At 43.1% G+C, this 25,640-nt stretch overlaps 1 protein-coding gene across 2 annotated transcripts in view; it reads left to right on the top strand.

The window, feature by feature from the left end:
• Positions 1-25,640, top strand: part of KIF26B (kinesin family member 26B) — a 496,534-nt gene that overhangs the window by 112,891 nt on the left and 358,003 nt on the right. Inside the window, exon 1 of one of the 2 annotated variants that reach the window (XM_082339856.1) lies at positions 21,838-23,721. The exons of the other annotated variant lie outside the window; for it this stretch is intronic. The gene's annotated coding sequence lies outside the window, so the exon portion shown is untranslated. Of the gene's footprint in view, positions 1-21,837; positions 23,722-25,640 lie in introns of those variants that run through there. 2 annotated transcript variants of the gene reach the window in all.

Genomic DNA, 25,640 nt, shown 5'->3' with positions numbered 1-25,640 from the left:
ATCCTGGACGCAGGACTTTCAGTGCTAACATCGGGAGAGCTCTGAGCAAACCAGGACTGTTGGTTGCCCAGCCAACACCTGCCTTGCACACCTGGTGCAGGTGAGCCATAGCCGTGTGTCCGTGCATAGTGGGTTGAACAGTGGCATGCCAAAAAAAGATCTGTCCACTGGAGCCACAGAATGTGACCTTATTTGGAAGAAGCGTCTTTACAGATGTAATTAAGGTAAGAATCTTGAGATGAGATCATCCTGTATCAGGGTGGGCCCTAAATCCTTTATAAGAGACAGAAAAGGAAGAGACACAGGGGAGAAGGCCATGTGAAGATGGGGACAGAGAATGGAGCGATGTGTCTGGAAGTCAAGGAACACCAGGGATTGTCAGCAACCACCAGCAGCTAGGAGAAAGGCACGTACAGATTCTCCCTCAGAGCCCTCAGAAGGAGCCAGTACCTTGCTTTCAGACTTCTGGACCCCAGAACTGTGAAAGAATGCATTCCTGTTGTTTTAAGCCAGCAAGTTTGTGGTAATTTGTTACGGTAGCCCTAGAAAACTAATACAACGTGGAAAGAGAGTTTGGGACTTTTACTGCGGGAAGCCTGGGAGGGGGATTTCCGACCTCAGCAGCCCAGCCTCCTTGCTCCAAGTGAGGCAGGTTCAGTCTGCGGCTGTCATCTACACGGCTGCTTGGTGGGGGGCTTCTGTTCAGTAGTGCCCGACTGCACTCCTCAGTGCCCGGGGATCCCAGGGGGTGCCCTAGGGGCTGCGTTGTAGGGAGTGTGCCAGCAAAGGCTGAGCCCATGGGCTCCAGATCCTGGACCTCCTAAGCCAAAGCAACTCTGTCTTAGGTGAGCTATTTCTGCCACTTAAGAAAGAAAATAAAAGAAAAAGAAACCTCATGAAATCCCTACAGGTTGCATTCTCTCTCTCCTTTCTCTTCACATGCCATTCTCGGCCCCTTTCCAGGCAATACCCTTTAGGGGCTCAGCAGCTCCTACCGTCCAAGGACTTGATGATTCGGAAATGGAGGGGGGCTTAGAGCAGAATCTCTGGGAGGACGGGGGTCTGAAGAATCCCCCGCGCTTCAGATAAAATCCCAAGGAGCAGCTGCCCTCCCCCCTTTCCCTCTCATGACCAGTATCCTGCAAGTATTCCCATGCAAGGCTGATGTCTCAGGTTTACTGATGGCCTCTGGCAAAGCGCGGAGGGTGGGAAGGGGGTGGGGTGAAATCATTAAATACAGCAGGGTGGGGAAAAGTGGGCAGGCAGGAAAATGGTTTTAAAAGGGTTAGGGGGAAAGGGAGGCGGGGTAATAGCAAAAGGAAAAACCGTACTTACATTAGAGTGCTATAATTTTCCCCCAGTACTGCCATAGAAATCGCACTTCAGACTCTCCTCCACGCATAAATTTGAGAACAATTTACCTGTATTGTTCACGCTGTCTCATCAGCATCCTCTTCCTCGTGGATCAGTCAGCAGGACTCATTTCGTACATTATCATCTGATACTGTTGAGTGTTCATTTCTTTGCACTGATTTTGCTGCCAAAATGTCCTCTTTTCAAGTCATGGACATCATTAAGTACACTTTTTATTTTACATCACTTCTCATTTTCAGAGCTCCTTTATTTCATTACTTTGTATTCAGCATTTCAGGCTTCCATCAATAGCCTTGACATAAACGCAGGTCCCTGCTTTCTCTGTTTGGCATTAGCAATTCCTTTCCTGAATCAGAAATTTCTTCTTCTCTCCAGAAGTCCGCTGTGGAAAATAGCATACTTAATATGTCTTGATTTATTAGCAGGAAGGATGGGGATAAGAATGGGTGATGAGAGTTCCCTATAAGAGGACTCCATCTACTTCTACCCCTGGCCATTCTTCAGTGCCTTCTTGCACTCTGTTCCTTCCTGCAAAGAACAGAGGCTTGTGCATGGGACCCGTGTACCTGGGCTATGAAGTCCAGCCCCAACTCTGCCACACGCCTGAGCTCTTAGTTAACTCGTCTTTCCATATTTTCTCCTATGGAATGGAGACTCACTGAATCTTTGGGTAATAGTGTGATTGAGGAACTATCACGTGATCGTCATGAGAAGCACCCCCAGGCGGGCATGATGGTGAGTCTCAGACCAGTTGCACACGAAGCCTTCAGTTCAGGCCCTCCTCTGATTCCTTCTGTTTGGAACCTAGCTTCCTCTCAGCACGTCCGACTGCCGGTTCATGTGAGGCTGCTCCTGTGCTCATGGAGCAGGGGGCCCTCTTGAAGTCACCGGAGAAGGGCAGTGGGATGTTACCTCGGATCCCATGAATGGCACTGTGCTGGGAAATAAGAGGTCCCAGGTAGTCTCTGAGCTGTATGTGTCTGAAAAGAACTCACAGGTAGCTGGTCTTCTTACGTTTTCTCCATTGTCTCAGGCACTTATGCTCATCCGTGGACTTCCTTGGTTACCCATGAGGCTGAGGAGGCATGGCGGGGTTAGTGCCGGTGCTTCTATTCTGTCTGTGTGAAGTAGTGGCAATGTGGACCTTCATCAAAACTGACTGTTCTGGGCTTCCCTGGTGGCGCAGTGGTTGAGAATCTGCCTGCCAACGCAGGGGACACGGGTTCGAGCCCTGGTCTGGGAGGATCCCGCATGCCGCGGAGCAACTGGGCCCGTGAGCCACAGCTACTGAGCCTGCGCGTCTGGAGCCTGTGCTCCGCAACAGGAGAGGCCGCGATAGTGAGAGGCCCGCGCACCGCGATGAAGAGTGGCCCCCACTCGCCGCAACTAGAGAAAGCCCTCGCACAGAAACGAAGACCCAACACAGCCAAAAATAAATATAAATAAATAAAAATTAAAAAAAATTATAAACAAAGGTTACTCTATATTTTTAAAAAAAACAAAAAACAACTGACTGTTCTCATTTCTCCCCAGCTAAGCAGTTCTCAACCTCCCATGTGCTTTTGTATTAGAGTTGCTCCCCAAACCGATGATGGTGAGGCCTTAGACCATCTGCTTTCTCTTTTCACCCACTTGGAAAAGAGAAATGCCTGGCCACTGAGAAACTTGCTGGCCATGCTGAGTCGAGAGTACCCAGGCTGGGCTATAGGCAGTCGGGGCCTGGGCAACCTGTCTCTCTCTTTAATTTTTATCGCAGAATATGTGTGTAAAACAGTGTGTATGGTAGAAATGGAGAGTTTAAAGAAGAGTAGTGAAAGAAACACTCATGGGACTTCCCCGGTGGTCCAGTGGTTAAGACTCCGTGCTTCCACCGCAGGGGGCATGGGTTTGATCCCTTGTCAGGGAAGTTCTGCAGCCCAAAAAACAAAACAGAACAAAAAGAAAAGAACACTCATGTCCTTTCCAGCAAACATAAGAAATAGGATATTATAGTACTCTCGAAGCCCATATATGAAGCTCCCTCATGGTACCTTCCCCTCTCTACCCCCTGAATTTAGTGCTGTCAACCCCTTGAGAGTAATATACCTTTTACCATACATTATACATTTAAATAACGCATTGTCTAGTTTTTCCTGCTTTTGAACTTTATATAAATGGAATCATACCGTTTGCCTTTTTCTGCAACTTGCTAGTTTAAAGTTTTTTAAAAAAAATTGTGTTGATTTAGTTACAGTAATTTTCTGAGAGGGATTCATGTTCCTTATAATTTCATCTCTGGGGAATTTTTGAGTCTTGGGTTTAAACAACCTTCTTCCAGAAGGTATTTGGGTTTTACTTTTCCAGGTACTTGGATATGGCATGTCAACTAAATTTGTTTATTTTTTTTAAGGAACACACAGGTAGTGTGAATTCTGATTCAAACCTCAAATTTAGGTGAGACGTTCTGCATTTCATCCATTCCACCTGGAGTCAAGTCTGAGAGAGGTGTGTATGTCCGTAGTTTTCTTCTGTGGGGCAGGTTTTTGTTCTAGCTCACCCACTGAGGGTGTCATCCTTCGGGGAGCCCTGTTTTCTATGGAGTTCTCTCGTTTGGATTCCTACACTTCTGAAAGTATTAGGCCTGGTATACAGCAATAAAACAGTAAAACGGATATTGGTTATCTGTTGTCACAGTGGTGCCACATGACAAGCTACCACAAAACTCAGTGGCTTAAAATAATGCTCATTTGTTCTTTTTTTTTTTTGAAAAAGAAGGCTTTTTTTATTATCACTGACAATAAATACAGTAATTATGATTTTTCTTGAGTGTTTTGTTCTGAATTCTTTTCCACCAATGCTGTACATACGTAGTTGTCTATATCATCTTTTCTTTTTTAAAAAAATTTATTTATTTTATTTATTTATTTTTGGCTGTGTTGGGTCTTCGTTGCTGTGCGCGGGCTTTCTCTAGTTGTGGCTAGCGGGGGCTACTCTTCGTTGTGGTGCGCAGACTTTTCATTGTGGTGGCTTCCCTTGTTGCGGAGCACGGGATCTAGGCATGTGGGCTTCAGTAGTTGTGGCATGCGGGCTCAGTAGTTGTGGCTCGCGGGCTCTAGAGCGCAGGCTCAGTAGTTGTGGCGCACGGGCTTAGTTGCTCCGCCGCATGCGGCATTGTTCTTGCTCCTGTGCCTGGGAAGTCGGCTAGGGTCTGCTGATCCAGCTGGGCTCAGCTCAGCCCGCTGCCCAGGGGAGCCCTGGGTGCAGTCTGCTCCGCGTGGCTCTCATCCTCCATGGAGCAGGAGAGCATTTTCTTCTCATGGCTGGGGCAGAAGTAGAAGACTGCTGGGCGAAAGATGCCATGCCTCTTAAGGTCTAGGCCTTGCGTGCTTCGTGTCTGCCCATATTCCATTGGCCAGAGCAACTCACATGGCCCCCAGTGGGGTAGGAAATCTATTCTGCCTTCAGTGGAAGGAACTGCAAAATCACATGGCAGATACAGGTAAAGAATTTGGAATAACAGTTCAATTTACCAGGGATATCACTCTCCTTCATGTTTGTCAGTGTGTGTGGATCTGTCCTCATTGAGTTTTATGCTCAAAAGTTTAAATCTCTTGAGGGTTGAATTTATCACTCAAGTGTGTTCATTTTTACCCCTGAGGTGTCTCAGGTGGGATATTCCAGATAGGATGTTTCTTAAAATTAAAAAAAAGAAAAAAGAAAATCAGAGGAACACTAACTCAAATGGACCACTGCTTCCTCTTGCTTTACTGCTTCCGGAGGGTAGGGCACCTGAGAACAGAATTCATGTGGCAGCCTCAGCCCTTAAAACTTACTCCTGGGCTTCCCTGGTGGTGCAGTGGTTGAGAATCTGCCTGCCAATGCAGGGGACACGGGTTCGAGCCCTGGTCTGGATCCCACATGCTGTGGAGTAGCTAGGCCCGTGAGCCACAACTACTGAGCCTGCGCGTCTGGAGCCTGTGCTCCGCAACAAGAGAGGCTGCGATAGTGAGAGGCCCGCGCACCGCGATGAAGAGTGGCCCCCACTCGCCAAAACTAGAGAAAGCCCTCGCACAGAAACGAAGACCCAACACAGCCAAAAATAAATAAATAAAAAATAAAAATAAAGGAATTCCTTTAAAAAAAAACTTACTCCTCACAGGCCAAGGGTGTCACCTGGTCTGAGGAGTACCTGAGCATTACCTGGGGCTTCTTAGGCTGGAATGGGTAGGAGAAAGTGAAACAAAACCCAAACTCACATATTTTGGGCATTGCTCTTTAAGCCACTGGTGAACCATATCATAATTCTGCAGAAAATTACTGGGATATGAATTTGTCCCATTTTTAAGATATCTAGATATTTGGCATATTTATAAAAAAGATAAATGGTGGTGGCTATTCATACATGAAAGATTCTTCACTGTATAAAAGGAGTCGGTCAAGTAAATTAAGTAGCAAATTTTTTCAAAACATTTAAAATTTTTTGTTTTAATTATTGATTTTCTTACAGCTTTTCAGAATTTTCTTTTTAATCACATATAACAGGAAAATCTTTGCAAATCTGGAACTATTTTTCCTCTATGGTGTTCACTATATATTTTTAACTATTCCATTTAATTTTTATTTTTAAAAAACGTTTAAGGATTCATATATGGGTCATTTTACACACTTGTTCATTTCTATTACTTTAAGTCATTAGATTTTCATGTTAAGCAGGATATAGTAAATGTCTTAAAATTGGACTGTGTTTGCATATTACTTTATCTCCAGTTTTTCAAAATCTGTATAAATGTGGTTTTTTTCCCCCCAAATCATTGGGATTTGGCTCTATTTTCAGTCTAAGAGATTTTTGCAACCTGCCTTTTGGTGGGCTGGCACTTTTAGCACATTAAAGAGATCACATGATTAGTCGGAGCCTGTGATCTGAGGATCTCTGAGTGCCATGTCTCTTTACTGAGACACGCCCAAGAAAGAGGAAGGAATTCCTAATTTCAATGGTAATTTAGGATTTTGTTGAAAAGTAGCTGTTCCTTTTCCTCTCCCCATCTTTATTTTTCCCACCAGCTTCTGGATTTTGATAATTAACTGTTGAGTGTCCCAATCATACTATTATAGGTTTTTTAAAAGATAAAAAGAATGATAAGAGAAGGAAACAGAAAATCCACCGACAAAGTCAATTTCTGTGTCCCAAATTATTTCCTTTCACTGCGCCATCCCGTCCTCCCACGCTTTTTTAGTACTGAGCATTATTCCTGGGAAGAACTTTTGTATTTTCTAGGGTCCATCTGCTCTTACTACTTATCTCCCACCTGAAGCTATAATGTTCCATTCCAAGCATCGTAATCATTTTCACAGCAACTAAATGTGATTTCACACACAGCAGATTATGACCTCTGTGGAGAGTGAGCAGTGTAAAATTATTAACCCCTTAGGACAGGGACCCCATTTCTCACTAATCTCCTTAGCAACCAACGTAAGACAGAAAAATGGACAGCATAAATGGATTGAGGATAATACAGCATCCAATTTAATAATCTGTTCTAAATGCCTCCAGAACATAATCTCAATGAGAAATTATAGCTGACATGAAACAGTACTGAGCAAATTTCCCCGGAAAAGGTGGCACTCATGTGGTGAAAGGACATAGGAATGTGTACCATAAAAATGAGGATTGGGTCCATCGAAGATGAAGTCTTGCCTGACGGTGGTGGACCAGTTGGCCAGTAGGATTCCTAGAGAGACAGCACCACAAGATGGATGACAGGGTTCTCAGTCAGTTAAGTCTGAATGAGTTGATTCTAATTTATGTCTAGTTTCCTTGTGTTTTGAGCAGGAAGAGCTATACAACACATAGAACTAGATCTGTGAGTTAACACTTACAGCCTCCCTGTAATTAACAGCAATAAGAGTAACCCAAAGGTCTTTATTTCTTGCCCAAAGACCTGTAACATCCATGACAGTTGAATACTGTGTTTTTAGTTCACTGTTGCTACTTCAAGGAAGGGGGTTTTATCAACAAGAGGAAAGTCAGTCCAGATAGGACAACTATTTTTTTTATACCTGCCGTGTATAAGACGCAGACAGCTACTGTAACGGGCTCCATCGTATTTGATTATGTCTGAGATTTGTGCTACTTTTTTATATATGACTTACATAGAAAAGAAAGCTGTTGGAATTGGTGGCTAAAAGTTGCTCAGAAATAAAATATTTCCCTCTGAAGCGACAGTAATTTTGGAATCCTCTCTGTAAATGATTGACCAAGTCAGACAACCTTCTTCATAAAATGCAATGAAATTGAATTTTGGTTTAATCATAGATATGGTTATAGGGTGGGGTTTGAAAGCATCCTCTGCACCTTGAATAGAAGACTATCATTGAAAAAATTACTAACAATTTATAGGAATCCAGACATCGTAGAACCCTTCTATTACCCCATTCAATTATTATTATTGTGATTTTTCTACTCAGCAAGTGTATGGACTTGAAAAAATCATCTAATAAACATTTATTAGTAGCCGCTGGATGCCTGATAGCAGAAAATTAGAAGGAACCAGATGCACTCACTTTAATTAATTGGTGTAATCAGGAGTGGTATGCAACCTCAAGGGTGAAAATTGCTAACTTAAATTGTGGCTTTGTGGCTCAAATGAGTTTTTGCAGTCTCGAAGTTTTTTTTTTTCCTCCTTGAATATTTAGAGTTTCTATGTTTTCCTTTCCCATCTAGCTGAAAATTTTTCCTTCTTTTTGGAGGGTGGGAGGGTGTTCAATTAAAACTCTTTTTATGGAGTAACAGGTTCTAAATTGCCAGTTATTCTGCAGGAGAGTTGGGAGTTTAATCCCTGAGTTTTCTCAGTTCATTCAAAAGACCAATAAAGAGAGGAATAGCATCAGGAGATGTAATGGAAATAACACAATACATGTTATTCTCCTTTTGACAATAAGTAGTACAGATTGGAAATGTAAGTATCAACCCTCTGCCTCGAAGAATCTTCTGTTTTTCCTGGCTAAATTTGCTCATTCCTCAGGGCTCTGCTTAGACATCATTTCCTCTGGAAAACCTCCCCAAACTGCCCCCCTCTACCCACAATCCTACTTCCAACTCTGTTAGGTTTCCTTACCCTTGTCTTAGTACTTAATACACTCTATTTTGGAATTGTCTGTTTATTGTCTCTATTCTCTATTACTGTGTCTTGTCACCTTTATATCTCCAGCTTTAATACAGAGCCTGGCATTCATTTAGGTGCTCAATAAAACCTGTATCGAATGAGTGAATGAGTGAATGGAAATAGTGTCTGTCTCACCGAGGTGGTGGGCTCTTCCGTACGGCATTCATTTCTGCATCCCCAGTGCTCCTTGGTGTATCAGTTATCTATTGCTGCACAACAAACTGCTCCAAAACTTAGCGACTTAAAATGACAGTCATTTATTCCGCCGTGATTCTGGGCTCAGCTGGGTAGTTCTGCTTTTAGCTGAGCTCCCTCCGGTGTCTGTGTTCAGCTTCCAGGTCAGCTGGGGGCTTGTGCTCTTTTATCTTCCAAAAGGCCAACCTGGGCTCGTTCAAGAGGCAACTGGGCAGGGTTCCAAGAGAGTGAGCAGAAGTGTGCGTGGTCTCTAGAGGCCTGAACTGGCATGGTGCCACTTCTGCTGTGTTTTATTGGCTAAAGAAACCACAAGTCCAGCCTAGATTTAAGGGGAGGGGAAATAGATTTCACATCTTAATGGTGGTGGCGGCGAGAGCTGCAAAGTCTCACTATAGTGGGTCAGGGATACAGGAGAGAGAATAATTGAAGACAAAAATGTCTTCAAATATTTTTGCAAGCAACCTACCACACTTGGCAGAAAGTAAGTGTTCCAAAAAAAAAAAAAATGCTTGAATTGAATTAAATCTGAAGAATATTAGATTTAACCAAATCGGGAAAATCTTTCAAAGAAGAAAACGTTTCTCTTTGGTTCCGTTCCACATCGCTTTTGTCATCCTTCTCCCACTCCCAATGGCGCTACTCCACTGTTTTTTTTCTTTTAATAAATTTATTTATCTATCTATTTTTGGCTGTGTTGGGTCTTCGTTTCTGTGCGAGGGCTTTCTCTAGTTGCGGCAAGCGGGGGCCACTCTTCATCGCGGTGCACGGGCCTCTCACTGTCGCGGCCTCTCTCGTTGCGGAGCACAGGCTCCAGACGCGCAGGCTCAGTAGCTGTGGCTCACGGGCCCAGTTGCTCCGCGGCATGTGGGATCTTCCCAGACCAGGGCTCGAACCCGTGTCCCCTGCATTGGCAGGCAGATTCTCAACCACTGCGCCACCAGGGAAGCCCCTCTACTCCACTGTTACAAGTACTCAGGCCTTTGTGTTGCCCATCAGTGCCCAAGTCCTCCTAGTCAATTGACAGGTTATTTGTTGGGCCCCTACGGTTCTCTTGAGCACCTAGTATAAGCCAGACTCTATACTAGGAATACAGCAGTGAGCAAGTGAAACGTAATTTGTCCTGTAGTGGTGAAGATATTTGAGTAGAAATTACAAGTGCGATTAGTTACAGAGACATGTAGGATTGAAGAGAACAGCTAACAACTGACCTGTTGGAGACAAGATGTTTAAGGTGAGCCTGAAGGGATCAGTTGGAGATGGCTGACCTGGGATCATTTACAGACAGAGAAGGGGACGTGGAGAGTGGAGGAGGGGCGGGGAAGGGGAGGAGGACAGAAAGGCTGGAGCCCTGGGGCGAGGGCGGGAGGGTGTGGAGAGCCCAGTCTCCCAGGCTCGCAGGCCCTAAAGGCTCTTTCCCAAGAGATAGGGGAAGCTGTTGAAGGGTTTTAAACAGGGAGGGAGATAGGACCCAATTCACTTAAAAAAAAAACTCTTCCTGGGCTTCGTAGAGAATAGATTAGAGGAATGCAAGACTGGATACAAAACCTACTCCCTTCTCCACCATCCAAACGCCATACCCAGCATGCCCTTGGGAAGAAAGCAGAAGGACTAAACCGAATCCTCACTAGTTATGATAATCTTGTCTGTAGTGTTTGTTCAAATACATTTTTTAAAAAAATATTTACTTATTTGGCTGCGCTGGGTCTTAGTTGCAATGTGCGGGATCTTTAGTTGTGGCATGCGGGATCTATTTCCCTGACCAGGGATCGAACCCAGGCCCCCTGCACTGGGAGTCTTAACCACTGGACCACCAGGGAAGTCCCTCGAATATATCTTTGATGTGCACTTTTAGAGTCATCCTGAACCCAGGGCTCCACAGTGACTTCTCAGCCTGTGGGTATTGGAAGTGAGGGGACAGGGAGGGGCTGGGTGGCTTACTGTGGCTGCATAAGTCCTCAAACAGGTTGAAGAGGCTGATCCGCCCCCCCTTTTTTTAACCCTTTTATTGGGGGTCATTTTTAAAACTTGGCAATGTGTCAGAACCTCTTGTTACTTAGGGCACCTGGTTTGCAGGGTGAAGCAGATGTTGCTTGTCGTGGGCGTGTCTCTAAGCCCCGCTTCACCAGCTTTGCTGTGTTCTGGGAGGAGCTGACAGACCTTTGTCGATGCAGTGAACCAAGTATGTCTTGCAAGCAGATTTCCCTTTCCAGCTCCATTCAGTCCTCGGTGGGTCACAGAAGCAGTGTGTTAACCAGCCAGCTTCTGCCTGATGAGACGTTGACGGCCTCTCTCTGGCCAACGGTTCATTCACCAGGTGGCCTGAGTGCCACTCCTGTCTTGTCCCCCGCTCCTGAATGTCAACATTTGGAGTTTTCTTTAAAGCCCATGATTTCTGCTTATCAATCACGTTCAGTATCGGGTTACTTAGAGAATGGAGTTATTATCTTTAATGTTTAATAACTTTGCCACAAATATAATATAATAAAATCCAAGAAATATAATTTACAGAGGCTTTCAACTCAGACCTTACGTGTGTGTGTGTGTGTGTGTGTGTGTGTGTGTGTGTGTTTAATCTTTCTTAATCCTATCCTCAGGGCTAAGCAAAACCTTGTTTTCTCTGTCTTCTGCTTGTGCTGTCCCTTTTATTTTGTTCTTGTTTTTGCTTGACGAGGTCCTGATGGTCTGGGTCGTGCTTCCTGAGTGTGGGCAGCTGGAGTGGGAGTTGGTGGCAGAAGCGGAGCGTTGCGGCGCTGGGGTCTTTGCTCTGGTTGCAAATGAACTGTGTGCACACATCTCCTGGGTGATTTTACTGATTCTTCCGAGCCTGAGCGGCTTCGGGGGCTTTCCAGACAGAACTTAGCTTCACAGCAGATGGATGGCTCTTAGCAGTGAAAAGATTCTTGGGGTAAAAGCGTGGCAATGAATAAGGAAGATCTCTTTCTTTTTATTTTTCTGTTTAAGAACATGCTTAAAATTGAATTTAATCATTCGGATCTGTCTTCTCAGAAGAAGCATCACTATGAATGATAGTCTTTGAATTTGCAAGTTAAAACTCTGATTTCCCACAGGCAGAGTCCCCTTGAGAAAGAAGGCAGTTAGACTGCTTTGGGTTCTTCCTTTAAGGAATATAGACCATAATGGTGGCCCTGTTTTGTATCCTGAGGGGCTGCGGACAGGAAGCCTATGACGAGGTTCACAGAACATTTAGAGCTTTCTCAGAGAAAGGAGCCATAGAAATGTAAGGCGGTACAGCTGTGTTGGAAACCTCCCACCGTCTCCAGGCTCTCGTTTCACTCTCAGTCATAAAGAGAGAGGATCTGTAACAAACTCCCCCCACCCCTTACTCTGTTCTCAAGGAAAGAACCGAAGGATCAGATTCTAACTATACACGAGGATCCTTCCAACAGTTAATCCGCATGGTCTACCTCTTACATACTTGAAGGAGTAGGGTCGCTCCCCTCTCAAATTTTCCTTTTTCTGAATTGCTTCATATATCATGAGCTGACTTGTCTTCTTAAGGAGTCGGAGTTAACAAGGCTACCCTTGAACAGCATAAAACTGAATCAGGTACATAGCAGGCATTTGCTTTTTCATCTAAATGATTGAATTTCTCTTTCAGGTCTATTTATGTTGGGAATAGAGAAAGGAGATGAGGAAAAGGGTTGAAACTAGTTCTTAAAGGAAATGTTCTTAAGAAAGCCAGGTTTGAGTTCTATGGATACTCCAGTTTTTGACCGCTGTGATGTTTTCTTTTTTTTTTTTTTTAAAGAGATCTTTCTTTTTTTAAAAAAATTCTTTATTTTTTATTTATTTATTTTTGGCTGTGTTGGGTCTTCGCCTCTGTGCGAGGGCTCTCTCCAGTTGCGGCAAGCAGGGGCCACTCTTCATCGCGGTGCGCGGGCCTCTCACTATCGCGGCCTCTCTTGTTGTGGAGCACAGGCTCCAGACGCGCAGGCTCAGTAGTTGTGGCTAACGGGCCTAGTTGCTCCGCGGCATGTGGGATCTTCCCAGACCAGGGCTCGAACCCGTGTCCCGTGCATTGGCAGGCAGATTCTTAACCACTGTGCCACCAAGGAAGCCCCTCTGATGTTTTCTTAAATATATCCTGGTCTCCTTCAACTCGTGGGGAAAGATGGCAGAGAGAGCCCAAAGTAGAATGTCACACCCATCGAGACATAGATAATGAAGCATAGATGTATTAAAAACCTTTATTGGGAATGCAGGGAAATTATTCCTTTTCAAACATTAGATACGACTCCGTATATTCCAGGGAGATGTTTATACACACCATTGGTTTAACATTTTAACTGAATTAATTAGACACTTCAACAAATGGTCAATTTAGTTAGCTTCCTAATTGATTCTTAACAAAACCGAGCCAGTCAGCTGCTTGAACCAGCTGGTCATTTGTGTGATATAGATACAGGCCTAGAGTAACAAGGTAAGTGGTAAGTCTTTACTGGAAAAGAAAATCAAACTTAAGGAAGAGTCAGAGAACTTGAACCATGGAGCCAGACCAACATCTCCTGAAATAATAAAATGAAATCATAATCCCCACTCCTCCAGGTCTCATCTGACTTCACATTAAGTGGTGTTTTCAATCCATGTTGAAAAGCACATGAAAAGATGTAGACACATTTGGATGAGTGACAGGCCATAAAGGAGGTAATGAGAGTGAACTTTCCGGAGGCAATTTGGACATTAGAGATGATGATGCTATTTAGTATTTTCCTAAGTCCTTTTTGGAAACATTACTTTTCAGGGACTTGAAGTAATTGAAAGAGAGATGTCCATTAAGTATGTTTAGAAAAAATTTTCTGTCTAGTTTTGAGTATATGGATCTGCCTGAGAGACTTTTTTTTGGACTTTATTCAGAGACTGGCTTGGGTGGATTTGCTTTGACTTGATGGCTTTGGGATATAAGGAGACCTGAATGAGTGTGAAGATGTTTGGGGAATTTACGTTTGCCTAAGACAGCTCTGGTTCAGACTCGAACTTGTGGAGACTTCTCTGCCTTTCCATTACTCATCTTTGTACCCCTAGTATCTAGCCTAATGTTGCTCATAAGGTATCCAATAAATCTTCAGGTTTGGTTGTTTGCCAGTCTATAGCCCTTGAGTTGAATGAATAAATTGCATTGGGCTCAATTTGCTGTTAAGACCTGTGGCTTTGGGGAAGGAAGCTTTAGGGTCCTAGAAGTTTTGATGTGTTGTCATTTTTTTTTTTTTTTCTTTATGGGCTGAAAATTTTACCCTAAGCTCAGAGAACAAGGAGGGTAGGTGTTGTACATGGTGCCTCCCCTTTAGGAGCAAGTGAGGAGTGTCCACGCTGCTGGCTGAAGTCTCTTCCCTCAGTTCTGTGCTGAAGAACCATCTTTGCAGTTGACACCCTGAGTCTCCATATTACAGGCTAGTGCCATTTAATCCCAGAGGCAAGCAGAACAGTCAGAGGTGTGGGTAATAATCCAAGTGGGGGTGATAAGGGCCCAAAAGGCGATGCAGTCAGGAAGTGGGTCTGGATCTGTCCGATGTGCACCAGGGTTAGCCCTGTGGACTTCTGATTGAAGGACCTTCCCGTAGCCTCTAGACTCAGGAGCCTCTGCTGGCACAAGTCTCGACGGGATGCCTATAATGTTAGGTCAGGAACAGAGCCCTTGGTTAGCAAAGTCCACCTTATGTTTCCCTGTCCGGCTACTGGTTTTCACCTCCCCACCTTTGTTATCTCTATGTCACTTGCCCAGAATTCCATCCCCTCTTCTCCTGGAAATTCACCCCTATCGCTTTCCTCAAGGGCCCAGTCAAAACTCAGCTCTTCCAACATTCTTTTTACGGCCTCGCCTCGGTACCGTGTAATTTTGTACTTATTCTGCATGTACCTTGTAAGTGTTCTTTAGTCACTTCATTTATGTTTTGACTTCTTAGCACACTTAAGAGTGTTTGTACGCCCAAGCAAGTAGAACTGACCTATGCACACTGAATTGTATGAACCACCTTACATTAACATTCAGTTTGGGGGAGGTGGGACAGTTATTATTATTTCCATTTCCAGATGATGAAACTGAAGCTCAGAGAGGTCCGGTGACTTAACCAAGGTCACACAGTCAGCGGCAGAGTGGGATTTCAATCCTTGTCTTCTGACTCCATGGGCAGTATCCTTGCCACAGCTGCTCACTGCCTCTTAGCTTGATGGAGCAAATAAATTCTGCCTTCAAAAAAGCAGAGTCACAAAAAAAAAAAAAAAAAAAAAAAGTAGAGTCACAAGTTTTTAAAAAACGGAAGCCTTCCTTAGTAGAAATATCCTTCTGAAGAGTATGTCTTTTTCTAAAAGGATAATTTGACTTAGAGTAAAAGGGTAGGCTCAGCCTTCAGAAAAAAGTGTTCTCCAGGTTTGCTTGTTCCTTTGTGAGGTATTTGTCAAGGGCCTGTCCTGTTCTAGGCATCGTGCTGACTGACGGGAATGGGAACAGTGTCAGATGAGACATGGTTCCTTCCCCTCCCAGTCTCACAGCCTAGTGGCTGGGAGGTGGGACACCAAGGTGGCTAATCTCCTGTGTGCTTGTGAACCTGGAACATTGATGCCTAATGTTGCAACTGATCGGCAGATTTGACCTTCATTCACTACACGTGAGCTTATATGATACAAAAAGTCGTTTCCAGAGTGCTTTACTGGCTGAATGGATAAACAAATACCTACAATGGAATATTATTCAGTGTTAAAAATCATGAAAATTTGCTACATGCTATAGCATATAGCATGAACCTTGAAGACGTTATGCTAAATGAAATGTCAGACACAAAAGGACAAATATTATATGGTTCCACTTATATGATAGGCAAATTCATAGAGAGAGAAAGTAGAATAGAGGTTGCCAGGGGCCAGGAAGAGGGCAATGGGTGCAGAGGTTCAATTTGGGATGATGAAAATGTTCTGAAGATGGATAGTGTTGATGGTTGCAAAACAATATGGATGTACAATCAATGCCATTGATTTGTATACCTAAAAATGGTTAAATTCGTGAAGTTCATGTTAATTATATTTTACCACACACAAAAGTTAATTTTCCAGAATATTGTCATATTATACTTATATACTTATAACTTATAAACATGTTTAAGACAAGAGGAAAATGGAACTGGCTATGGCACAGTCTTGGGAATGCAGAGGAGACTCTACGTCACCAACTGGTTTTCAGAGTGCAGAAAGCATCGGATGGACAGCCTTCTTGTGATACAGGAGCTGCTTCGCTAGTATTCAGAGCAGCTCTGGCGAGGGCAGCAGCTCTGGACCAGGATCTGGGTGATTCTTTCACAGTTGATTGGGTAATGAGAAGAGCTGGTCTCAGAGAAACGAGAACATGTGTATTGGAAGGCTGCCTTTGCTTAATGTTCCACATGATCTAGGAGGCCAGATGGCATTTTATGTGGTTTTCACAACTGTGATTTTGGATTGATTACCAAACCTGTTTGTGTTCCTAACCCAGCTCCCTGCCTCCTGCCTAGCTTTTAGCTTAACCCGCACTCTCAGAGCTGGGTTTGAACCGTTGCATTATTTTTTTCTTTTCCTTATTACTATTGCATCGGTGCCAGCCTCTACTACCCAGAGTCTAGCATGGTAAATAAAATCCTTTTTCCAACAGGTCTGATCGAATGAATGGCTTTCACTTTGCATTTATGTTCAATTCTGGATTTATTTTTTTCTAGTTTGGATCATCTGCTTGATGTGTTATGAGAGGACAAGTTCTGATCCCATGTTGACTTTTCCTTACCCGGCTGGCTTTCCATCATCAGACAGTGTTTTCATAGGAAAGGCAAATTTGTTTTATGTTTAATATAAAAAAAAATAATACAATCATGAAAGTAATAAAAGTTAATATTTGAATTTTCAGAACACTTTTCACATAAATAATCTCTTTCAATCCTGACAACAGTCCCGAGGAGTTAAGCAGGTATTCTCCACTTCATATGAGGAAACTGAGGCACAGAGATGTTAAGTAGTATGCCTAAGATTGCCCAGCTAATATTGGTTAGAGCTGGATCTGGAGATTATAGCTTCTGGGTTTACATCCAGAATTCTTTCCACCATCCCACTCTACCTACTGGAAAAGAAAATCCAATTTATTGTAAATAATTCCGGCATTAGCCACCATTTCGAGCTACTTACCGGGTCATTGTTGTCTTTTATTAAATAAGTCATAGTGACCTTTTAAGCTTTGCAAAATCCTCTCTCATGCTCCTCGTTCTCTAGTAACTCTTGTGACAACGGTCTGCACTTGACGCACTTTAACAGACTGGCAAAGTGAGTCAGAAAATAAGCAGCGTGGGAGGAGAGAGCCTGAGATAGGGAACTGGGCTCCGGATAGAGGACCTGCTTTGCCTCTTAAACTGGGTTCCCGCCTCCCTGTCAAGGAAACTGAGGATATCAGACATTGCAAAATCTACTTCTATGAAACCTTCTGGAGATTTCTAGTAGTTTTGGGGAAAACACTGTGTCCTGCTGCCCAGCTGAAATCCTGGTGTGGCTTGAGGAGGGAGTGTATCTTCTTCAGTCTTCTGCTTCTGGCACTCTGCCAATGCTTGATGCAACAGGAACTCAGTTAACTGTGTGTTGAGTAGAGCCTCAGAAGATACCAGTTTCCTCCTGTGAGGCGTTACAATACATGGATTTGCTCAGTGAAAATTCATTTGGTTAAGATTTCAGACATAGCTCATTCATAACTTCTTCTCCCCCTACTTTTAAAGGAGGTTTCTCATGTCTTTAGTTCAAGTGCCCCCTAAAACACCACCATCATCCTTGCATTGGTAGAGGCACAGATGAATTAAAATCTCGTTGAAATGACAGTGAACTGTGATGGCTCTACTGTGAGCCCCCTCCCCTGGTTTCTCTGGGCCCTCCTTCCTCCCCGCTCCTGAACTGTGCAGGAGGTGAGGCCGGGGCTCCAGGCCGCAGTGCTCTGGGTTATTACAGTGATATATCTTAGAACTGAGCTTGAGCAGGGATCTTCCTGTTTCCTGCTGGAATTGATTTTCTGTCCAACTTTCATTTCCTATTGTGCATTCCTTTGGGGTCAGAGCAGCTTTGTCAGACAAAAGCAGGGCTTTCTCCTCTGGAGATGTTCCTGGATTCTCTTCAGCTGTGTGTTTATATAAATGGACAGGCAGGCAGTGCAATAAAGTGGCTGCCCAGCCAAATTCTGGCTGTACTGCCTGGTTGGATTCCGGGGGTTGGAACTCAATAGGGTTCTAGGACTTGGCCTGGAGTCCCAGGTCGTCCTGTCCTTGCCCTGTGTCTTAACGTTGTAGGCTTTTATTCTCTGAAGCCTGCATCAGAGAGCTCTTCAGAAGAGAGGAAATGTTATATTGCTGTTATCATTTCAAATGTTTGCTGGTTAAATGAATCTGGTTCAAAGCTTAACAGCCTGTTGGCTGTTAAGCTGAATCGGATCTCAAAGAAATCCCTGACGAAGGTTTTTGCCTTGCACTGCCTGATTACTTACTAATCAGTGTTAAGATGGCAACCTCCAGAGTATTCAACAGTTGTCAAGATGTGTGAAAACGGAATCCGTAGCACCATAAGATGCTAAGTAGAATCAACCCAGTCGTTTCACTTTCTGTGTCTTTAGTTTCCACTTCTTTGTTGCTCTATCCCACCCCCATGGTCTCTGCAAGTGTTCTAGGGTGTTTTAATCAGCTGGAATAGCAATGTCGTTAAAGTACCATTTTATTAACTTTACCAAAGATGAAGAACTTTGTTTGATCTGTGATTGTGACTTCCATCAGTACATCTTCAGGCAATCATTTTCCATCATATGTTTGGATTTATGCTTAGTATACTACATCAGTCCATTTGCTACTTCACCATCAAGGCCCTGTTTGTTAGTGTGTAATCATAGCAACAGGATTATATCTGTCAGCATGTTATTATCAGTAGTAGTCAGAAAAAAATCTAATATAAATTTACTGTAATGCCATAAAGGGTGCCAGCCTTTTGGGCCTAAATAATCTCTTGTTGGGAGAGCAAGCTGGTGATGTGGTAAAGGATTTGAAGGACTTGTTTTGGAATTATTTCTAAAACATGATGGTTGATAGTACACAAACATGTCCAAATGAATTGAGTCATGTGAAAGCATCCAGTTTTATTCAGCCGTAAATTGGATGTTGTATTCTCTGGGTATAGGATTGAAGGAAGGTGGTTCCATAAATTCAGCAGCAAGGGAGGTAATAGCGAGCTTATGGCTCTAATCCCCACCCTTTTTATGCGTCACACAAGCAGCAAGAAACACTGAGGATTTTCCCAGTATATCAGGGAATTGTGGTTATTTTTCTTCCAGAACATGAAGAACTATGTGGTTATTAGAGATGGGGAATGGCCATCTGCACGGTGATTAAGAAAACTAGAATAAACCAAGAGATTTGAGTTCTGTTCTCAGTTCTGCTTCTAACACGTTCAGGGACCTTGAGCAAGTCTCTTCACCTTGCCAGACCTAAACTTCCTTATCTGTGAAAAAGATATTGTCAGACTAAATATCCCTGAAGATCCTTTTCAGCTCTGACTTTGAACTCAGTACATCAACTCCCTTCATTTATTTAGTCAGTCTTAGCAGAATGAATTGGGGTTTGTTACTTGTTTGCATCTGGGTAATTACTGCTTGCACACCTGAAGAATAGAGTAGTGGTGGTTTCCAATGTTAATTTAAGGTGCAGAGAAGGAAATGTGAACCACCACCCCCGCCCCAAACTAAAACTAGAAACAACTTCTCTTTTAGAGCAAGTGCTGATGGAATATACATAAAGGCACTATAGCCAGGCTGGGCCCTTCTGCCCCCTTCGAATTCTGAGGCTTCAGAGTGGTTCCTGGCTCTTGTACCATGAAATGACATCCTGTCCGGCTTTGTGACAAGATGTGAAGGGGGAGGAAGTGTGAGGCTGTGAAGACACTCCTACAGGTGCCGGCTTCACCACAGAGCAAATGTGATGCTTCTCAAGTTAATGACTTGGTTGAAAAGCTGTTCAGCTCTGTAGACTACCCCTTTCAAATGAGGGTCCCTGGGGAAGTTCACAGGGGAGCAGGTCACCTTACACCAAAGAAAAATTAAAAACTTCCCAGTTCCAGCAGTATAAACCAGCCACATACACAGGGAGCAAAATTGGCACTGGCTTTTGGAGAAAGGAAAAGCACTAATAACAAATAAATCTGATGGGGTTTCATAATGATTTCAGTCTCATTCTTTTGTGATGCAGAGAGCTAAGTTTTGATCTATTCCCTCTGGGCGTGATGGAGGCTGATAGCACAGTATCCCTGCCTCCTCCCTGATCAATCCAGGTACTAAACGAGACCAGAGAAAGTCTCAAGAATTGATGGCAAAACTGATGAGGAGTCAGGAGGGTGTTTTATTCAGGAAGGTATATCTGACTACTGGTACAAAATGGAGTTGGTATCGTTTTATTTTATTTTTTATTTTTACTTTTTAAAAACATCTTTATTGGAGTATAATTGCTCTGCAATGGTGTGTTAGTTTCTGCTATATAACAAAGTGAATCAGCTATACATATACAGCTATACATATATTCCCATTTCTCCTCCCTCTTGTGTCTCCCTCCCACCCTCCCTATCCCACCCCTCTAGGCGGTCACAAAGCACCGAGCTGATCTCCCTGTGCTATGCGGCTGCTTCCCACTAGCTATCTATTTTACATTTGGTAGTGTATATATGTCAACATGTCAGTGCTACTCTCTCACTTCATCCCAGCTTACCCTTCCCCCTCCCCGTGTCCTCAAGTCCATTCTGTATGTCTGTGTCTTTATTCCTGTCCTGCCCCTAGGTTCATCAGAACCATTATTTTTTAGATTCCATATATATGTGTTAGCATACGGTATTTGTTTTTCTTTCTGACTTACTTCACTCTGTATGACAGTCTCTAGGTCCATCCAACTCACTGCAAATAACTCAATTTCATTTCTTTTTATGGCTGAGTAATATTCCATTGTATATATGTGCCACATCTTCTTTATGTATTCATCTGTCGATGGACACTTAGGTTGCTTCCATATCCTGGCTATTGTAAATAGTGCTGCAATGAGCATTGTGGTACATGTCTCTTTTGAATTATGGTTTTCTCAGGGTGTATGCCCAGTAGTGGGATTGGAGTTGGTACCATTTTTGATTCTTCTCTTGAATCCTCAGAAATATCAATATTTGCCTTCACTGACTCTGAGGAAGAAGTATCCCTTCACGTCTTCACTCTTCTCCTCTTTGGTTTTGGATGTCCTTTTCTATTTTCTCTGGGAATCTGCTCCATCTGATTCTTTATTTGTTTATAGACAGGCCCAAGTTGAAATGAAAGTCAAGTGTCCCCTCATCCTGCAAGCCCCTCTTACTGTTGTCCTAATTCTCCACCCACTGTCCAACTTTTTGGAATGCAAAATATCCATTTTGGATATAGCAGGTATGGTGCATTTAAAAGTTGGTACTTGCCACATCTGCTGCCTCACAGCTAACTCACTCCTTAATCTTTTGCAGTTGGTCGTAAATTCCTTACACTGTCCTGAAACTGCTCTATCAAATATGGCCAACAACTTACTGGGTACCAAAGCTAATCACCAATTCCGAAGCCATTTTGTGGGCCTTCAATGTTTTTGACTTTTTTTTTCTAACAGCATCTGACACTGTTGACTCTGTTTCCATTCTGGAAAAGTTTTTCCTTCTCTGGCTTTCTCTCATAGGGCTATGATAAGTCTTAAGTCAAGTGATGTCTAGAAAGCACTTAGAAACTGCTCACATAGGCTCAATAAATACTTGCTCACATAGACTCAATAAATACTAACTGCTGTTGTCATTATCCTGGACCACTGTGCTTTTATGCTGCCTGTTGTTTTTAAATTTTATTTATTTATTTATTTATTTATTTATTTATTTATTTATTTATTTATTGGCTGCGTTGGGTCTTCCGTTGCTGTGTGCGGGCTTTCTCTAGTTGCAGCGAGCAGGGGCTTTTCTTCGTTGTGGTGCGAGGGCTTTTCATTGTGGTGGCTTCTCTTGTTGCAGAGCATGGGCTCTAGGCACGTGGGCTTCAGTAGTTGTGGCTCACAGTCTCTAGAGCGTAGGCTCAGTAGTTGTGGCGCACGGATCTTCCCAGACCAGGGCTCGAACCCGTGTCCCCTGCATTGGCAGGCGGATTCTTAACCACTGTGCCACCAGGGAAGCCCCTGCCTGTTTCTTTTATTTATTCTTTCTGCTTGTTAAATAGAGATGTCTCCCTGTGCTTTTGTCCTTAACTGTCTTCTCTCTTAAAAGGCACACAGAGTGGACTTACTATTAAATTGATGAAGTTTAAACTTCAGGGCCTCCCACTAACGTGGGCCACTTCTAAGGTGTGTAGGATCCTTGCCGTAAGTTTTTTTCAGATTTTCAGTTGAGCTATTTAACTACCGTTGTTTAAGATCACTCCTCTTTACACCCAACTTTGCCCTTCCTCGCACTTCTCCTGTCAGGTGGTGGTAGAGTAGCTGTGGGCATTTTGACTCGAATGAAAAAGGCAGACAATATGAAATGTTGGCAAGGATATGGAGAAACTGAATCTTCAAACACTGCTGATGGGAATGTAAAATGGTGCAGCCACTATGAAAAATACCTTGAGAGATCCTCAAAAAGTTAAACGTAGGGTTACCATATGCCCCTAAAATTCCACACCTTGGTATATATATACCCAAGAGAAAATATGAAAAAAGGTCCTCACAAAAACTTGTGCACAAATGTTTATGGCAACATTAATCATAATAGCCAAAAAGTGGCACCAACCCAAATGTCCATTGACTAATGAATGGCTAATCAAAATGTGGTATATCCATAGAATGGAACATTATTTAGCAGTAAAAAAGAATTAAGTAATGATACATGCCACAACATGGATGGACTCGGAAAGCATCATGCTAAGAGAAAGGAGCCAGACACGAAAGACCACATATTGTATGATTCCACATTTATGAAGTGTCGAGAATAGGCAAATCTGTAGAGAAAATAAGTAGATCAGAGGTTATCAGGGGCTGAGGTGGGGAGTGACAACTAATGGGTATGGAGTTTCTTTTAGGGGTTGAAAGTGTTCTAAAATTGGTAATGTTTGCATAACCCTGTAAACATATTAAAAACCCAGAATTGTACTCTTTAAACAGGTGAATTGCACAGTATTTGAATTGTATCTCATTAAAGCTATTTGAAAAGTGTAGGAAAAAAGTATTAACGATGTGTGTCTGTACTCTAAAATTTATCCATTGCCTTCTAAATAAAGTCCAAACTCCATGAAAGCTTTTATTTATATGGAACATTTTTCTCCCTTCATCTATACATTTGTAAACCTTACGCATTATTCAAATGCCATAGTTCGTCAAATTGGATGTGTCTTCTCCTTCTAGATAGACATTCCCTTCATCCCTCTCCTGTAGCCCTTAGCACAGTCTGCCTAGTTGTACTTATTTCTGTATTTGTTATATTATCTCCTTCTGATGGAGAGCTCTTTAAGACCAGAGAGGGTGCCTGTTCATGTTAGCAACGGGCCCCTAATCTTGTCTGGCTGGTACATAATAAATGTTTATCACTTGATAGAATGAATGGATTATGAAATTATTAGAAGTGACCCTGGATATGACACTCTCTTTACCTACCTCTTTCACAAGGGTCTTTCAAGAACAATGAGAGATCAAACATATAAAGACATTTTTGGAAACGCTTAAAACTCTAACTGTGCAGGGTATTATTATTATCTGTAATCCTGGTAACTATTCAAATTAGTGTCAATTAACTTTTGGCGGCACTCTGAAGATTCTTCATCGTCTGCGTTAGTTTGTCAGATGAGGTAATGCACTTTTTCTGGGTACAGTTCTCACTGAAGAGATTGGCAGCATTTCATAGTTGTAAACAAAACTGTCTCATGTGCGCGATCATGACAAAGAGGAAATAGGATGCCAGAAGCTCTGTGAAAACACTTCAGTCCATTTCAGCAAGAAGGAATTGTGATCTGGTAAGTAAATTAGTGTTCTGCTCTGTCCTTAGCTCCTGCTAATGAGCGGGCCCCAGAGACTCCTGGTCCTGGGGGATAAGCCCCTGGTACCCATTCAGGTTTGGTTGAAAGCTCCTTTTCTCTAGGGATCTTTGTTTAAAAGCAGAATTCTTTAAGCAAATATATTTATCAGATTAGAAATATTTCAAATATACAGAAATGCACAGAGAGTGTTATAACAAACCCACCACTCATGTTTAACAAATGCTAGCTTTTTGCTGTATTGGCTTTGTATTTTTTCTTTTTAATGAAAGACATTTCAAAGACAGTTCGTTGCATCTTTTCTTCCCCTCCCCAATCCCACTTTCCTTTTCCCTCTTCAGGAGTAACTATTCTCTTCTTCCAGGGATCTTTAACTGGTTAATCTTTCAGTCCAACTTTGATGTCAACTGTTAACTTTTGAGGCCAGAACTGTTGTTTCCAATATTGAGTCCACCTTCGAGCCCATTAAATGAGAGTTTTCCCTGAGTCGGTTTAAATCAGCCCCTGGGTAAGGGGAGGACAGTTATAGAGTGACACTTATCACCACATTCCTAGAATTCTGGGAAGAGTAAAGAAAAGCCAGTGTGGTCTTGTCTTTGAAATGTGAAAGTTAGGTAGCAGCTAGGACATTTTGGGTATGGCAATTATGGTACATTTAACAGACTATCAAAATGCAGAGCAGTCTAATTCAGTAGCAGTTTTGGGGAAAGTGACAAGGCACTAGGTCCTGGAGAGAGGAAAATGAAATAACCTATGTGGGGCTGTGTGTGTGTTTACACATACACAAATGGCTTATTTATGTGTATACCTGCCTCATTCAAGAATAAACTTGAGATGTCCTTTTAAAATACATGCAGTGGAACAAAAACAGGGATGAGGTCAGGAAATGAAGATGAAGGGAAGATGAGGATGGGAATATTAAGTTCAACTCTAAGATAAGACGAGCACATGGAATACAGGCTATTAGGGGTGAAGTTTTCTCTAGAAGCGGCCCACAAATCTGGTCATGAGCTTCTCGGTAGACAGTGAAAGAAGTTAAAGGGATCAGTGACACAATTAAGGGCCCTGAAGATAAAAGCAAACCAGTTGCCCAAAGAAGAATAGCTGTTTCTAGCACAGAAGCCTGAGAGCCATCTCCCTGAGGATGTGGTCCTCACCTTTGATGGAGTGGAAAGGTGGACCAACCAGAACATTGTAGAAAAGTATGCAATGCTCTGGAGTGGTGTGTACCACGTGCGGGGAGCTCAGCTGAGGGACATAGTGGTCAGTGTGCATCAGGAATGCCTGGAAACCAAGGGTTGTTTGTGCCGATCATGTTGCCATTGGCATTGTGATGGTTCATTTCATATGTCAACTTGTTGGGCCGCAGGTGCCCAGATATTTGGTCAAACATTATTCTGGTGTGTCTGTGAGAGTGGTTTTGGATGAGATTAGCATTTGAATCCATAGACTGAGTAAAGCAGATTGCCCTCCCCAGTGTGGGTGGGCCTCGTCCAATCAGTTGAAAGCCTGAATAGAACGAAAGGGCTGACCTTCATGTGAGTAAGAAGGAACTCCCACCGCTCAACTGCCTTTGATCTGGGACATAATTTTTGTTTTTCCTGCCTTCAGACTAGAAGTGAAACATTGGGTCTTCCTGGGTCTTGAGCCTACCTACTGACCTTCAGACTAGCTTCTCCCTGTATAGGAGTCGTTCTCACTGCCTGATTTTTCCTTTTTGATTATCCACTTTCTGTGATCCCACCTCAGCTCAGAAGCAGTGGTGCTCCGTGCAGGGCCAGAGAACCCCAGCACGGTGGCAGCATGGCTGGGTCTGGAGCCAACCACATACAGGTCTGTGCTCCATAAAGCTGCTGCTGACGCCTAGGCTGGTCACCCTTTTGTCATTGTCTCCTCCT

The sequence above is a fragment of the Balaenoptera borealis genome (assembly GCF_965194805.1).
Source record: "Balaenoptera borealis genome assembly, chromosome: 1".
Taxonomy (NCBI): Eukaryota; Metazoa; Chordata; class Mammalia; order Artiodactyla; family Balaenopteridae; genus Balaenoptera; species Balaenoptera borealis.
This window is presented reverse-complemented; position numbering and strand designations above follow the sequence as displayed.